Raw genomic sequence first — 12,083 nt, 5'->3', positions numbered from 1 at the left:
CAAAAACACAGCAATAACCATTCGGGTGCACATGCCCCTTCGGAGCACCACTTTTGTATCTTCAGGATGTATACCCAGTAGTGCAATCGCTGGGTCATAGGGTAGCTCTATTTTCAGTTTTTTGAGGAACCTCCACACTGTTTTCTAGTGCGGTTGTACTAGCTTGCATTCCCCCAAACAGTGTAGGAGGGTTCCTTTCTCTCCGCATCCTCGCCAGCATCTGTCATTTCTTGACTTGTTAATTTTAGCCATTCGGACTGGTGTGAGGTGGTATCTCATTGTGGTTTTGATTTGTATTTCCCTGATGCTGAATGATGTGGAGCACCTTTTCATGTGTCTGTTGGCCATCTGCATGTTTTATTTGCAGAAATGTCGGTTCATGTCCTCTGCCCATTCCTTGATTGGATTATTTGTTTTTGGGGTGTTGAGTTTGCTAAGCTCTTTATTAATTTTGGATACTAGCCCTTTATCAGATATGTTGTTTGCAAATATCTTTTGTTGTCTTTTGTTTTTGTTAACTACTTTCTTTGCTGTGAAAAGGATTTTAATCTTGATGAAATCCCTATAGTTCATTTTTGCCCTTGCTTCTGTTGTCTTTGGCGATGTTCCTAGGAAGAAGTTGCTATGGTTGAGGTCAAAGAGGTTGCTGCCTGTGTTCTCCTCAAGGGTTTTGATGGATTCCTTTCTCACATTGAGGTCCTTCATCCATTTTGAGTCTATTTTCATGTGTGGTATAAGGAAATAGTCCAATTTCATTTTTCTGCATGTGGCTGTCCAATTTTCCCAACACCATTTGTTGAAGAGGCTGTCTTTTTTCCATTTGGACATTCCTTCCTGCTTTGTCAAAGATTAGTTGACCATAGAGTTGAGGGTCTATTTCTGGGCTCTCTATTCTGTTCCATTGATCTATGTGTCTGTTTTCGTGCCAGTACCATACTGTCTTGATGATGACAGCTTTGTAATAGAGCTTGAAGTCTGAAATAGTGATGTCACCAAACTTTGGCTTTCTTTTTCAATATTCCTTTGGCTATCCGAGGTCTTTTCTGGTTCCATATAAATTTTAGGGTTGTTTGTTCTATTTCTTTGAAAAAAAAAAAAAAAAAGGATGGAATTTTGATAGGGATTGCATTGAATATGTAGATTACTTTAGGTAGAATAGTCATTTTCACAATATTTGTTCTTCCAACCCATGAGCATGGGGAACATTTTTCCATTTCTGTGTGTCTTTCTCCATTTCTTTCATGAATACTTTATAGTTTTCTGAGTATAGATTCTGTGTCTCTTTGATTATGTTTATTCCAAGGTATCTTATGGTTTTGGGTGCAATTGTAAATGGGACTGACTCCTTAATGTCTCTTTCTTCTGTTTTGTTGTTAGTGTAAAGAAATGCAACTGATTTCTATGCATTGATTTTATATCCTGACACTTTACTGAATTACTGTACCAGTTCTAGCCGTTTTGGAGTGGAGCCTTCTGGGTTTTCCACATATAGTATCATATCATCTGCGAAGAGTGATTATTTGACTTCTTCTTTGATGATTTGGATGCTTTTAATTTCTTTTTGTTGTGTGATTGCTGAGGCTAGGACTTCTAGTACTATGTTGAATAGCAGTGGTGATAACGGACACCCTTGCCGTGTTCCTGACCTTAGCAGAAAAGCTTTTGGTTTTTCTCCATTGAGAATGATATTTGCAGTGGTTTTTTTCATAGATGGCTTTGAAAATATTGAGGTATATACCCTCTATCCCTACACTTTGAAGAGTTTTAATAAGGAAGGAATGCTGCACTTTGTCAAATGCTTTTTCAGCATCTATTAGAGTATCATATGGTTCTTATTCTTTCTTTTATTAATGCGTTGTTTCACATTGATTGATTTGTGGATGTTGAACCAACCTTGCTGCCCTGGGATAAATCCCACTTGGTCGTGGTGAATAATCCTTTAATGTACTGTTGGATCCTATTGGCCAGTATTTTGGTGTGAATTTTCACATCTGTGTTCATCAAGGATATTGGTCTGTAATTCTCTTTTTTGATGGGATCCTTGTCTGATTTTGAGATCAAGGTATTGCTGGCCTCATAAAATGAGTTTGGAAGTTTTCCTCCCATTTCTATTTTTTGGAACAGTTTCAGGAGAATAGGAATTAATTCTTCTTTAAATGTTTGGTACAAATGCCACGGGTAGCCTTCTGGCCCTGAACTTTTATTTGTTTGGAGATTTTTGATGACTGTTTCAATCTCCTTACTGCTTATGGGTCTGTTCAGGTTTTCTATTTCTTCCTGGTTCTGTTGCAGTAGTTTATACGTCTCTAGAAATGTATCCTTTTCTTCCAGATTGTCAAATTTGTTGGTGTAGAGTTGCTCATAGTACGTTCTCATAACTCTTTGTATTTCTTTGGTGTTGGTTTTGATCTCTCCTCTTTCATTCATGATTTTATTTATTTGGGTCCTTTCTCTTTTCTTTTTGATAAGTCTGGCCAGGGGTTTATCAATTTTATTAATTCTTTCAAAGAACCAGCTCCTAGTTTCGTTGATTTGTTCTATTGTTTTTTTAGTTTCTATTTCATTGATTTCTGCTCTGATCTTTATGATATCTCTTCTACTGCTGGGTTTAGGCTTTCTTTCTTGTTCTTTCTCCAGCCCCTTTAGGTGTAGGGTTGGGTTGTGTATTTGAGACCTTTCTTGTTTCTTGAGAAAGGCTTGTACAGTGGTACCTTTCCTCTCAGGACTGCCTTTGTTGTGTCCCACAGATTTTCAACCGTTGTGTTTTCATTATCATTTGTTTCCATGAATATTTTCAATTCTTCTTTAATTTCTTGGTTGATCCATTCATTTTTTAGAAAGATGCTCTTTAGTTTACATGTATTTGGGTTCTTTCCAAATTTACTCTTATGATTGAGTTCTAGCTTCAGAGCATTATGGTCTGAAAAAATGTGGGGAATGATTCCAATCTTTTGATACTGGTTGAGACCTGATTTATGACCCAGCATGTGGTCTATTCTGTAGAATGTTCCATGTGCACTAGAGAAGAGTGTATATTCTGTTTTTTAGGGATGGAATGTTCTGAATATATATGTGATGTCCATCTGGTCCAGTGTGTCATTTAAGGCCTTTATTTCCTTGTTGATCTTTTGCTTGGATGATCTGTCCATTTCAGTGAGGGGAGTGTTAAAGTCCCCTACTATTATTGTATTATTGTTGATGTATTTCTTTGATTTTGTTATTATTTGGCTTATATAGTTGGCTACTCTCATGTTAGGGGCATAGATATTTAAAATTGTTAGATCTTCTTGTTGAACAGACCCTTTGAGTATGATATAGTGTCCTTCCTCATCTCTTATTATAGTCTTTGGCTTAAAATCTAATTGATCTGATATAAGGATTGCCACTCCTGCTTTCTTCTGATGTCCCTTAGCATGGTACATTGTTTTCCACGCCCTCACTTTAAATCTGGAGGTGTCTTTGGGTCTAAAATGAGTTTCTTGTAGGCAGCATATTGATTTTTTTTTTAAAATCCATTCTGATACCCTGTGTCTTTTGATTGGGGCATTTAGCCCCTTAACATTCAGGGTAACTATTGAGAGGTATGAATTTAGTGCCATTGTATTGTTTGTAAGGTGACTGCTACTGTATATTGTCTCTGTTTCTTTCTGATCTACTACTTTTAGGGTCTCTCTTTTCTTAGAGCACCCCTTTCTATATTTCCTGTAGAGCTGGCTTGGTGTTTGCAAATTCTTTCAGTTTTTGTTTGTCCTGGAAGCTTTTTATCTCTCCTTCTATTTTCAATGATAGTCTAGCTGGATATAGTATTCTTGGCTGCATGTTTTTCTCGTTTAGTGCTCTGAATATATCATGCCAGTTTTTTCCAGACTGCCAGGTCTCTGTGGATAGTTCTGCTGCCAATCTAATATTTTTACCCTTGTATGTTACAGACTTCTTTTCCTGGGCTGCTTTCAGGATTTCTCTTTGTCGCTAAGAGCTGTGAATTTTACTATCAGGTGATGAGGTGTGGACCTATTTTTATTGATTTTGAGGGGTGTTCTTAGCATTTCCTGGATTTTGTTCTTTGTTCCCTTTGCCATATTAGGGAAATTCTCTACAATAATTCTCTCCAATATACCTTCTGCTCCCCTCTCTCTTTTTTCTTTTTCTGGAATCCCAATTATTCTAATGTTGTGTCGTCTTATGATGTCACTTATCTCTCGAATTCTCTCCTGGTGGTCTACTATTTGTTTGTCTCTCTTTTTTCTCAGCTTCTTTATTCTCCATCAGTTGGTCTTTTATATCACTAATTCTTTCTTCTGCCTCATTTAGCCTAGCAGTAAGAGTCTCCATTTTTGATTGCACCTCATTAATAGTTTTTTTTTTATTTCAACTTGGTTAGATTTTAGTTCTTTTATTTCTCCAGAAAGGGCTTTTATCTCTCTGGAAAGGGTTTCTCTAATATCTTTGATGACTTTTTTGAGCCCGGCTAGAACCTTGAGAATCATCATTCTAAACTCTAGATCTGTCATATTACCAGTGTCCATATTGATTAGGTCCCCAGCCTTCGGTATTGCCTCTTTTTTTTTTTTTTTTTTTTTGTGGTGAGTTTTTCCGCCTTGTCATTTTGTCCAGATAATATTTGCTTTCTCCTGCTCTGGAATTTCGCTGTTCTCCTTAGTGAGAGAAGTTGGTCTTGGCTGGGTTTCTTGTTGATCTTCTGTGGGAGTGGCCTGTTGTAGTGATTCTCAAGTGTCTTTGCCCCAGGTGGAATTGCCCTGCTAAGTAATCTGTTCAGGTTTGCTTTTGGGAGCTTTTGTTCCCTGAGTGCTTTTTGTAGAGTTCTGGAGGATGGGAATGAAGATGGCGGCCTCCCAAATCTCCGGCCTGGAGTAGCCGAGAGCTTGGGGTCCTGCTCCTCAGTGTGCCCTTAGAGAAAAACGCCCAACTGCCCCTGCCTCCCTGGCCTCTGGTTGCTAATGGAGGAAAGCTCTCAATTGGTCAAAAAAGCGCCTGGTTGCTTCCATCTCTGTGGCCTTTGGCTGCACTTTGAGGTCACCCAGCCTGCAACCGGTTCAAGGTAAACCTGAGTTGAGAGCTCACTCCTTGGCTTTGTCGCTGTAGCCGGCTTCCCCGCTCTACTATCTGCAAGCTCTGTGACACTCAGACACCCCCAGTACTTCTGTGACCCTGCGGGACCTGGGGTTATGCTGACCCTGCATTGGCTTCCCTGCGGTTTTGCCTCTGGAGCGATGTCCTTCCATGGAGCAGACTTTTTAAAAGTCCTGATTTTAATCCTAGAGGAGAACATAGGCAGTAATCTCTTCGATATCAGCCACAGCAACTTCTTTCAAGATATGTCTCCAAAGGCAAAGGAAACAAAAGCGAAAATATACTTTTGGGACTTCATCAAAATCAAAAGCTTCTGCACAGCAAAGGAAATAGTCAGAAAAACAAAGAGGCAACCCATGGAATGGGAGAAGATATTTGCAAATGACAGTACAGACAAAAGGTTGATATCCAGGATCTATAATGAACTCCTCAAACTCAACACACACGAAACAAGCAAACATATCAAAAAATGGGCAGAAGATATGAACAGACACTTCTCCAATGAAGACATACAAATGGCTATCAGACACATGAAAAAATGTTCATCATCATTAGCCCTCAGGGAGATTCAAATTAAAACCACATTGAGATATCACCTTACACCAGTTAGAATGGCCAAAATTAACAAGACAGGAAACAACATGTGTTGGAGAGGATGTGGAGAAAGGGGAACCCTCTTCCACTGTTGGTGGGAATGCAAGTTGGTGCAGCCTCTTTGGAGAACAGTGTGGAGATTCCTCAAGAAATTAAAAATAGAGCTTCCATATGACCTTTCAATTGCACTCCTGGGTATTTACCCCAAAGATACAGATGTAGTGAAAAGAAGGGCCATCTGTACCCCAATGTTTATAGCAGCAATGGCCACAGTTGTCAAACTATGGAAAGAACCAAGATGCCCTTCAACGGACGAATGGATAAGGAAGATGTGGTCCATATACACTATGGAGTATTATGCCTCCATCAGAAAGGATGAATACCCAACTTTTGTATCAACATGGACGGGACTGGAAGAGATGATGCTGAGTGAAATAAGTCAAGCAGAGAGAGTCAATTATTATATGGTTTCACTTATTTGTGGAGCATAACAAATAGCACGGAGGACATGGGGAGTTAGAGAGGAGAAGGGAGGTGGGGGAAATTGGAAGGGGAGGTGAATCATGAGAGACTATGGACTCTGAAAAACAATCTGAGGGGTTTGAAGTGGCGGGGGAGGTGGGAGGTTGGGGTACCAGGTGGTGGGTATTAGGGAGGGCATGGAATGCATGGAGCACTGGGTGTGGTGCAAAAATAATGAATACTGTTATGCTGAAAATAAATTAATTAATTTTAAAAATTAAAAAAAAAACCTTGTTAAAATTACAGAATAGTGCATGATCTGCTCCCTGACTCTCACTCTCACCAGCAACCTTAGTTATGCTCAACTTCTTATACTTAGACCCCCTTGCTTTGTCCTGATCATCGGGCTTACTAGCGTCTTATAAACAGAAACCTCTCCATACAAGATATTCTGTCATGTTAGGCTTTTGGTTTCATTGTTATGTACCCACTTGTATCCCATTCCCAGTCCTTCCCCCTAAGATAATCTGTATTCTGTGTACCTTTTACATCAATATTTTATTTTGGGCAACAAGATTTCCCTCAGTCTCAACACCAACATACTTTTCCTGCTAAGTGCTCACTTTGCTCAGGATCCTGGGAGTGACAGGCATTACCTTAGGTACATGCAAGGTTCCTGTTGAAACTTACATTATTAATGCCAGCTGGGAAATATCTAAGATACCTTTTTTTTTTTTTTAGTTTAAACTTAATTAGCCCACATATAGTACCTCATTTGTTTTTGATGTAGTGTTCAATGATTCATTAATTGCATATAACACCAGGTGACATCAGATCACTTGTACTCCTTAATGCCCATTAACTCCTCCCTTATGTAACCCTTAGTTTCTTTCCCAGAGTCAAGAATCTATCACGTTTTGTCTCCCTGTCTGATCTTTTCTTTCATTTTTCCCTCTCTTTCCCTATGGTTCTCTGCGCTTTTCCTTATGTTCCACATATGAGTGAGACCATATGATTGTTGTCTTTCTCTGATTGACTTGTTCACTTAGTATAATACTCAAGTTCCATCCATGTTGACACAAATGGTAGATATCCATCTTTCTGATGGCTGAGTAATATTCTATTCTGTAAATGGACCATGTCTTCTCTGGATATTGCTGCTGTGAACATTGGGGTGCACATGGTCTTTCTTTTCACTACATCTGTATCTTTTGGGTAAATACCTAGTAGTGCACTTGCTGGGTCATAGGTTAGCTCTATATCTAACTGCTTGAGGAACCTACATGCTGTTTTGCAGGGTGGCTGTAGCAACTTACATTCCCACCAGCAGTGTAAGAGGATTCCCCTTCTCTACATCCTTGCCAACATTGGTTGTTCCCAGTCTTGTTAATTTTAGCCATTCTAACTGGTATCAGGTGGAATGTCATTCTGGTTTTGATTTGTATTTCCCTGGTAGCAATAAATGTGGAGGATTTTTTCATGTGTTAGTAGGCCATTTGTATGTCTTCTTTGGAGAAGTGTCTGTTCAGGTCTTCTGCCCATTTCTTGACTGGATTCTTTGCTTTTTGGGTGTTGAGTTTGATAGGAATCACGGTGCCTGACTTCAAGCTATATTACAAAGCTGTGATTAACAAGACAGGATGGTACTGGCACAAAAACAGACACATAGACTAATGGAAGAGAATAGAGAGCACAAAAATGGACCCTCAACTCTACAGTCAACTAACCTTCAACAAAGCAGGAAAGAAGATTCAATGGAAAGATGATAGTCTCTTCACTAAATGGTGCTGGGAAAATTAGACCACCACATACAGAATAATGAAACCAGACCATTCTTTTACACTACACACAAAGATAAACTCAAAATGGTTGAAAGACCTCAATATGAGACAGGAATCCATCAAAATCCTAGAGAAGATCACAGGCACTTACCTCTTTGTCCTCGGCCACAGCAACTTCTTGCAAGACATGTCTCTAAAGGCAAGAGATATAAAGGCAAAAATGAGCTGTTGGACTTCATCAAGATAAAAAGCTTCTGCATAGCAAAGGAAACAGCCAACAAAACTGAAAGGTAACCTACAGAATGGGAGAAGATATTTGCCAATGATGTGACAGATAAAGGGCTGGTATCCAAGATCTGAGACTGGTGGTGGGTATTAAGGGGGGAATGTATTGCATGGAGCACTGGGTGTTGTACATAAACAATGAATCTTGGAACACTGCATCAAAAAATAATAAGGTATTTTATGGTGACTAACATAACACAATAAAAAAAATAAAAAAAACAATTTAAGATAATTTCTAAACATGTGCAACAGCATTGTTCTGCATTGTATGAATTTACCATTAAAATTATTTAATCACTTTACTATTGATAGAAATTTAGTTTTTTTTCCATTTCAGGGTAATTTTGTACATGCTGCCATGAGCACTTTTGTACATACATGCTACAGCGTATGTAGAGAAGTTTGTTCTGGAAATATATTCAGGTTATTTAGGACTGCATTTAAAAATTTGCATACATCTTAATATTTGCTGGTTTTATTTTTCATATTGATTTCTGGCTTAATTACATGGTAGACAGAAAATGAATCCATATTTCCAATCTTTTGAAATTTCTTCAGATTTGTATTTTGGTTCTGTGATTATGAAAATGTCCTGTTTGTTTTTTTGTTTTTTATTTCTTTGTTCTTGGAAAGAAAGTGAATTTTGAATTTTTTGGTTGCAGTGTATTTTCTAGATTTTCATTAAGTCCAGATTTTAATCTTATGTCTTAAATCCATATATTTTTTGTAGGGTCCTATTATTGATTTCATGGCTAAAAAAATCCCAACATGATATTACATTTAACTATCTTTATATGTTTACTGACTTTTATTTTGTTAATTTTGAGGCCTAGTTGTTATATGCACAAAAAATTATCAAAGTCTATAGTTACTTAGTAATTTTACCTTCCTCTCAGTCAGTAAAGGGAATGTAGGGCTTTATCTCCATTTTGTGTATCTTAATTAGCATATTTTAATTTTATATCTTTATGCTCTATGTTTTCTTAAAACCCCATACTATATATCTATTACTGATTTTGTAGATGTTCACTTAGATTAGCCTGCATATTTACATTTTTACTTGTTATCCATTCTTTCTTTTATATAATTTCTACCATTTTAGTCCCTATTACAGAGAAATACCTCAGAGAGATCCTGTATATCTTTTACTAGTTTCCCATTATAGTAGTGTCTTACAAAACCATAGTATAACCAGGATATTGCCATTTAAATCCATTGATCTTTTTAAACTTGTTATAGCCTGGTTCTTCTCATGGCAAATTTTTTTTATATGTGAAAATCTCTTTATTTCATTACTTACTTTTAAAATAAATCTTTTTAAAATTTAACAAACATAAAAAAGTATACACACAAAAGAAGTACATAGATTGAGTAAATATCACACAAACCAGCATCCCCAAATTTAATTGTTATGTGTCTTGGTGTGCATTTCTTGGCTTTATTCTATTTGAAATCTGCTCAACTACTTGAATCTGCAGGTTCATGTGTTTATTCTGAATTTGGGAAGTTTTCAGTAATTGTTTCTTAGAATCCTCTCAGCTCTACTCTCTTCTTTCATTCTGGGACTCTAGTTTTACCAATATTAGTATTTTTCTAATTGTCCCAGGGATGACTGAGGCATTCCTCATTTTTAAAAAATATATTTAGCCTCTGTTATTCCAGCTGAGTAAATTCTACTGGTCTGTTCTAAATTTACTGACTCTGTCTTCAGTCATCTTTATTAATGAGGTCATCTAATGAGTTTTTAAAATTACTGTTGTTGTATTTTTAAGTTCTATAATCTCCTTTCCTTTTTATAACTTTCTTTGTGAGATTTTCTATTTTTTTTCATTTATTTAAAGAGAAGTGACAATTGTATTGAAGCATTTTTATGATGGTTCCTTTAAAGTCTTTGTGAGATAATCTCAAAATTTGATTCATCTCAATGTTGGCATCTATTGATTGTGTTTTCTTATTGAAGTTTTGGTATTTCTGGTTCTCTGTGTGATCAGAATTTTTTTTACTGTTTTCTTGACATTTTGGATACTTTATTATAATATTCTGAATTCTATGTAATATATGCTTTTTTTAGCAGCCAGTCTCTTTGTTGAGGTATAGCTCAAGGCCAAGTGAGTGCATCGTTTCAGTCTCTTGCTCATCAGCTGTCCTGGCAAAAGTGGAGCACTCTATCCCTGCTACTGAAAGTAGGGCACTGATTCACACTGTTTTTTTTTTTTTTTTTTTTTTTTTTTGCCTTTAAGTGGGAGTGTACACTCAGCAGGGAAGGGCAAGCAGAGATCTAACTCATCTGACTTTGTTGTTGCAGTGTTGGGCTTCCCAGTACCCTACTTTTTGCTTGCCAGGGAAAATTGGTGAGTGGGGGCCAATTGGCCTGCCTGACTCCACTTTATACCACATCGTGATGACAGGTAGAGGTGGAGGGTCAGCTCTCCACTAGGCCCTGCTCACACAGGTAAGGGGAAATGGAATACACACTACCTCTACCTTATACAGCATCATTCTGTCTTGTTAATGCCAGGTGGGACTGGAGGGTCGGCTCTCCACTGCCCCACTTATACTGCAGGGGACCAGGGTGTTGACTAGCCCTATTTTGCACAGCCTCATTCAGTTTTGTTGCTTCTAGGTAGATGTGGATATTTAATTTCCCATCAGACCTCATGACAGTAAGGGTGGAAGAAAGTAGGATGTAGCTCCAAATAACACCACCTCCATGTGGAAGTGGAGGCCAGCTCACCACTGGATCCTTCTGGTCCTACCCTGCAGGGGGAATTGAAGCATTGACTATTTCCACTGGATGAGAATGAAAGATCAGTTCCCCACTCAGCTCACTGATGGCACCCTGGTTGGCAGATCAGAGAGTGAGCTGCTTTCATGGATCAGGGAATGGAAGATCTGCTCTCCTCTTGGCCCTTGCCATATCCAGTTTATAAAGGTAAGTCTTAACATCTACAAAGCTCTTGTTGGATGCTTGTCAAGGCAGAGTGCTAGAAAATTCCCAACTTCAATCAATGATGCCAAGCATGCCTATCCTAGAATAATTTGCCAAAAATGTTTCTTGGCTTTTACTGTGCATAAAAATGGTCTCTCTTATACTCAGCACAAGTTGAACACGATTCCACAATTTGCCATATCAAATGTTGCATTGTTTAATATACATCTGAGACTTTTTTTTTTCTGCCAGAAATACATCCTTTACTAATGCTTATAATCTGGGCCTTCAAGGTGGCAAAGTATTTATTTTTTGTCTGAAAAATATTTATTTTGCTTTGATTTCTTTGCTTTATTTATTTATTTATTTTCAGCATAACAGTATCATTATTTTTTCACCACACCCAGTGCTCCATGCAATCTGTGCCCTCTATAATACCCACCACCTGGTACCCCGACCTCCCACCTCCCGGCCACTGCAAACCCCTCAGATTGTTTTTCAGAGTCCATAGTCTCTCATGATTCACCTCCCCTTCCAATTTACCCCAATCCCCTTCTCTCTAACTCCCCTTGTCCTCCATGCTTTTTGTTATGCTCCACAAATAAGTGAAACCATATAATAATTGACTCTCTCTGCTTGACCTATTTCACTCAGCATCATCTCTTCCAGTCCCGTCCATGTTGATACAAAAGTTGGGTATTCATCCTTTCTGATGGAGGCATAATACTCCATAGTGTATATGGACCACATCTTCCTTATCCATTCATCCGTTGAAGGGCATCTTGGTTCTTTCCATAGTTTGACAACTGTGGCCATTGCTGCTATAAACATTGGGGTACAGATGGCCCTTCTTTTCACTACATCTGTATCTTTGGGGTAAATACCCAGGAGTGAAATGGCAGGGTCATAGGGAAATTCTATTTTTAATTTCTTGAGGAATC

The sequence above is a fragment of the Mustela nigripes genome, chromosome 6 (assembly GCF_022355385.1).
Source record: "Mustela nigripes isolate SB6536 chromosome 6, MUSNIG.SB6536, whole genome shotgun sequence".
Lineage (NCBI taxonomy): Eukaryota > Metazoa > Chordata > Mammalia > Carnivora > Mustelidae > Mustela > Mustela nigripes.
The sequence above is the reverse complement of the archived record's forward strand: the minus strand, read 5'-3'. Positions refer to the sequence as shown.